The sequence below is a fragment of the Esox lucius genome, chromosome 3 (assembly GCF_011004845.1).
Source record: "Esox lucius isolate fEsoLuc1 chromosome 3, fEsoLuc1.pri, whole genome shotgun sequence".
NCBI classification, from domain to species: domain Eukaryota; kingdom Metazoa; phylum Chordata; class Actinopteri; order Esociformes; family Esocidae; genus Esox; species Esox lucius.
Genome location: NC_047571.1, coordinates 807,911 through 813,910, shown reverse-complemented (window position 1 = coordinate 813,910; position 6,000 = coordinate 807,911).

The following is a 6,000-nucleotide window of genomic DNA, read 5'->3' as shown; positions in this document are numbered from 1 at the left end:
TAATGCAGTCGATGTATCGGTCTGTCGTGGTGAAGAAAGAGCTGAGCCGCAAGGCGAAGTTCTCGATTTACCAGTCAATCTACGTTCCTACTCTCACCTATGGTCATGAGCTTTGGGTCATGACCGAAAGGACAAGATCCCGGATACAGGCGGCCGAAATGAGCTTTCTCCGCAGGGTGGCCGGGCGATCCCTTAGAGATAGGGTGAGAAGCTCGGTCACCCGGGAGGAGCTCAGAGTAGAGCCGCTGCTCCTCCACATCGAGAGGGGTCAGCTGAGGTGGCTTGGGCATCTTTTTCGGATGCCTCCGGAACGCCTTCCTGGGAAGGTGTTCCGGTCCCGTCCCACCGGGAAGAGACCCCGGGGAAGACCTAGGACACGCTGGAGGGACTATGTCTCCCGGCTGGCCTGGGAACGCCTCGGTGTCCCCCCGGAAGAGCTAGAGGAAGTGTCTGGGGAGAGGGAAGTCTGGGCATCCCTGCTTAGACTGCTGCCCCCGCGACCCGGCCCCGGATAAGCGGAAGAAGATGGATGGATGGATGGAAAGCCCTACAGCTCAGATGGGGAAGGGTGAAAGGAGACTGGCCCGTGCAGAATGGCGCGTATAATTGGGGTGCTGGTTCTCAATACAGGATAACCATCATGGCGCTGTGTGGACAAATAGGTGCCTTTTTCCCGAGGCGGATGAACTGGGAGAAAATTTCTGACTGCAAACAGAAGCCGGGGGAAAGAGTCACAGACTATCGTAATAGACTTGAGAAAGAATTTGAAATTCACAGCGGGATGGGCAGAAAACCAGAAGGGGCTAATGATTCTCCCTGGGAACAACAGTTTAAGACAAGACTGGTGGCTGGGTTGCTCCCAGATTTGCAGAAACATGTAAAGGAGCACTGCGTGGCCTTGGACGAGGGCCGCATGGAAATCGTTTGGCCGTATATCAAGCATGCCGAAAAAGTCTGTGAGGGCCAAGAAGATAGGAAAAAAGACGAAAAGGGGAAGCGCGAAGCTAAACTACAGATGGCCCAAATAGGTTTTTACAGCGACTACGACCAAAGGGGCAGAGGACGAGGTAGAGCAAGAGGACGAACACAGTCTAGAGGCAGAGGACGAGGGTCTGATAACCGATACAATTATGACAATGGTTGCCATCGTTGTGGCTCGACTGACCATTGGGTACGCGATTGTCCTGAAAAAAACACAAGAGAAGATGGACAAATGAATAGGGACAATTTGAATTCCGGTGGATTTACAGTGAACAACCCAAGAGCGCATAGGACTGAAAATTACCAGGGAGAGGGGTATTGACGGTCGGACGGGGCGGTCCGGAGAACATCTACCGGTGAGATCAATCCATTACATGACCCCGCACATATTGATGTTATGCAGACACTTAATGTACAAGCTTTTAGAGAGAATGTAGACTACCAAGTTAAACCCACAATGTTTCTTACAATTAATGGTAAACAGATTTTTTTGGTTGATTCCGGAGCAGGATATTCTGTCCTTAGAGCCCAGGAATGGGACCCGCTTCCAAAATTAAGTGGTCGAACTATAATTACAGTAGGGGCTAGTGGGGGACAGACCACTGAGCGATTTACAACCCCCCTGTCAGTTGTAGACGACGAGGGCAAGCGTTATCCAAAACATTAATTTCTGTTTTCCAATTGTTGTCCAGTTAATTTGTTAGCTAGGGATTTGATGACACAGTTAGGGATCACACTAGAATGTTCAGACAAAGGCATGCGAATTACACATACTGTTTTACAAGCCTGTTGATTATTGTTATTCATGGGATTTAGAAAGAACAGGGCCTAGAGCTGTTTCACATGAGTTGGTAAATAAGGCGATGAATAGAGTAGAAACTGGTTCGGCTTTGTTTATGGATATGAGCGACTTGCGTTGCTCGGCGAAGGTTTCAGAAAGTCAGGATGCTGGTTTTGAGAAGGTGTGGTTCGATAATGGTAAAAGTGATTTTTTGGCGGGTGAATATGTTTACTGGTCTTTGGAAGGTTTTTGTGCCTGGTCTGTGCGGAATGTGAGAGAGGTGTCTCTCTTTTTTGATGTGGAGGGTTCAGACCCCCATGTCCCCCTTGCTAAACCTGTGTTTGGCACGTGGGCTAGCCTGGGTCCTTGGGTGAAGGGGTGCAATACAGTAGTGGACTGGGTCCCTTGTCACATGGTGGGAGTAGAATTTTCCGCGGCAGCCCAGGCCTATAGGGAGAGGTTTGGGTGCACCGTTTTGGGTAAACGGGAAGTACATCTTGTGCCGCATGACGACTGGGTCCGTCAGGTCTGTGCAGTCCAGGTGGCTGCTACAGATCCTAGGTTAGTGGAAGTTCCACCCTCCTTGTGGGCACAGCATAATTATGATGTTGGGTTAATTAACAATGCACAGCCTCTGTAGAGGACCCCATAGACCTTGCCAGGCTCAATACCCACTGAAAGCGGAGGCTATTGAAGGGATAGCTCCCGTGTTTAAAGCATTGTTAGAAAAAGGCATAATTGTTTCATGTCCAAACAGCCCTTGTCGCACTCCTATTTTCCCAGTTAAGAAAGCCAAGGTTGCTGGGCAACCTGTGGCTTGGCGATTTGTACAAGATCTTAAAAAAGTTAATGAAGCAGTATATGCGCGCGCACCGATTGTACCTGATACAATTATGACTCAGGTTCCGAGCAATAGTAATTTTTTCTCAGTGGTCAACTTAACTAACGTCTTTTTTTAATCCTGTGCACAAGGATTCGCAATTTTGGTTCGCGTTTGAATTTTCTGGCCAATTGTACACGTGGACGAGATTACCTCAAGGTTATTGTGAATCTCCTGCCATGTTTGCGGCCGCGCTCAAAGATAACTTGGAAGGGTTTCAATTTAAACATGGTAGTACCCTTATCCAATATGTTGATGATCTTCTTGTCTGTTCCCCAGATAAAGATACGTGTGAAAAAGACACTGTGCTGTTGTTACAGTACTTGGCCTCGCAAGGTCATAAAGCCAGTTTGAATAAATTGCAGTTTGTCCAGAAGGAGGTTATTTTTCTGGGCCATAAACTTACAACAGAGGGTAAAAGTCTCAGTACAGACAGAATAGAAGCAATTGTTGGCATCCCAAAACCTCTTACTAAAACTCAACTTCTGTCCTTTCTGGGCATGACAGGTTTCTGTAGGCAATGGGTTCCTGAATATGCCCGTTTGGTACAGCCCTTGCAGGACATGGCCTATGGCCAAAAGCTTGCATCACATGATAGTGTTGTGTGGACTCCTGAGGGAGCGGCTTCCTTTACTTCTCTGAAACAGGCCCTAACTACTTCTCCTACTTTAGGGCTCCCCGATCCTAAAAAGAAGTTCATTCAAGCAGTGTGTGAAAAGGATGGTTATATGTCCTCTGTCTTGATGCAGAAACATGGGGATAAGTTGAGGCCAATTGCATACTTCTATTCTAAATTGGATGCTGTGGCACAAGGCCTTCCCTATTGTCTGAAGGCTGTGGCAGCGGATGTTGTTTTGCGATCACGCACTTTGGTGTGTTATCAGCCGCTTGAGCTACAGGTTCCTCATTCTGTTGCCTCTATTTTGTTGGAACACAAGACTAGTCATCTGTCAGGGGCTAGGTTTTTACATTACCATAACATTTTGCTGTCGTTGCCCCATCTCACTGTTGTTAGGAGTCCTGTTTTAAATCCAGCCACTTTCCTCCCCACGGAGGTAGATGACGAGCCGCATGACTGCCTTGCTGCTATTAACCAACAGTGTACCCCTCGTGATGACTTATCTGATGAACCTCTGCCGAATAGTGATTTAGTTTTTTATGTTGATGGGTCTGCCAGTAAATCTCCTATTTCCACTGTTAATCATGTTGGTTATGCCATTGTGACTGATTATGATGTGGTTGAGGGTCACAGACTGCCACATCACCTCTCCGCTCAGGCTGCGGAGCTGTTTGCTCTCACTCGAGCTTGCATCCTGGCTGAGAGTCTAAGTGTTACCATTTACACGGACAGTAGATATGCTTTTGGTGTTGTACATGATTTCGGTACATTGTGGAAAATGCGGGGGTTTATAACGTCTTCTGGTACATAGATCCAACATGGGCAACTTTTTCGTAACCTGTTAGAAGCTGTCCTGTTACCTAGGGAAGTGGCCATATGTAAATGTGAGGCCCATACTACTGGCAGAGATGTTGTTTCCCTTGGGAATCGCAGAGCAGATGTGGCTGCCAAAGCTGCTGCCCAGGCCCCTCCTCATTCTGCTCTGCAAATGACTCATCTGACTCCTACGGTTTCCCTCTCTGACCTTGTTGAAGCGAAATCTCAGGCTTCACCTAAGGAGACACCACACTGTGATGATCATGGACAGATTGTAAATATGACACCCAATGAAGCAAGGAAAGAGACATTTGTACACCATGAGAAGAGGCCCAGACCACAGAGACAGACAGGGTCTGATTTCAAACAGACTTTGTTAATCTCTTGTGACATAATGAGCTGCCCCCCTGGATATGTTATTATAATGTTTATTGTGCTGTTAACATTTCCAAACCTCTAGGAGTAATCCAGGATTACTGGTGTTTCAGTACCAATGAGGGTACCACCCCTTGCATATCACCCGACTTCCCTAAAGGTAGACCCGCTATGATATGTCCCTTAACAGTTGCACGTACTACTGTAGTTCCTACTCCTGCACCACGTCGTTCTGAACCAGGTAGGGTAAGGAGAGCACTGTTAGAGCCAGACAACATAGCCCTTAGGATAATGGTTGACTATGCAAAACACAAGAACATGACTAATTGTTGGATTTGCCAACACATACCAACATCTTCACGTTCTCCTATGTTAACCCCTATCCCATTTTCATTAGCAGACTGGCAGGCACATGGTTGGACGGATGTGGCAGCCCAAATGACACCACCAGATACGGAATGTTATACCTCATCAGTCATTCCTGACCAGCCGGGTGGGGCTAACTTAAATTTGGTCTATATGGTGATAGCAGAATTTAACAATCACCGACGTCCTAAACATATCCAAATTATTTAAGTTAACCTACACTGAGCGAATAGGGAAAGGTGGCTTAATTGTAAGGATACAAATGACCCTGGTGCAGACAGACTGTCGCACTAAGGAGGATAGAATCAGAACAGGTAGGACCTGTACTCCCTTACTCTCAGGTTTCTCTATTCGTATTGATGCAGTGGTTAACTCTATCCCATGGGAAACATATGTGAACATAGATTCAATGACCATCAATTTGCATGACTGTTCTACTCCCTTGATACCTGAGAAGCTCAGTTTTCGTGATTGTGCTCAGACTTGGCCATCAATACCTGTTTATGAATTGCATAATGTCTCGCTCTGTATTACAGATGCTCCAGGAGCCACACAGAGTTTGGGACAAAGTGATTGTCCCACCACGACTCAAGCCAACTTCACGGCTCTAGGAGCTTTGCCGGAGCTGGTCTATATAGTCTGTGGTGGGAATGCATAGAGTTGCATCCCTAGAGACACAGGTGGAGTATGCTACATGGCGTACTTGGTCCCTTTGATTTGGCGGGCTGATCATGGGGAAATGGGAGCTTTACATCAATCCCAATCTCGCTATAAGCGAACACTTACTAGAACTCAGCGTATATTTAGTGTGTTGATCCCAGGATATGGCACATACACCTCACAGGAAGAGATAATGGCCCTGTCCCAAGTGTTGGAGAAACACATGAATTTGGCAAGTGACACCATTGCAGCAATAGGTAGGGAGCTAAGTGAGACCCGCTCAGTTGCTTTACAGAATAGGATGGCATTAGATTTGATTTTGGCTTCCCAGGGCGGTGTCTGTAAGGTGGTGGGATCTGAGTGTTGTACATACATTTCAGATGCATCACAAAAGGTAAATAATTTGGTACAAGAAACTAAGGAAGGTGTAGAAATACTTCATTCAGTTCATGGATGGGACCCATTCTCAGGGTTGTCTTCTATGATTGGTCCTTGGGGGATGACAATATACAAGTTATTGAC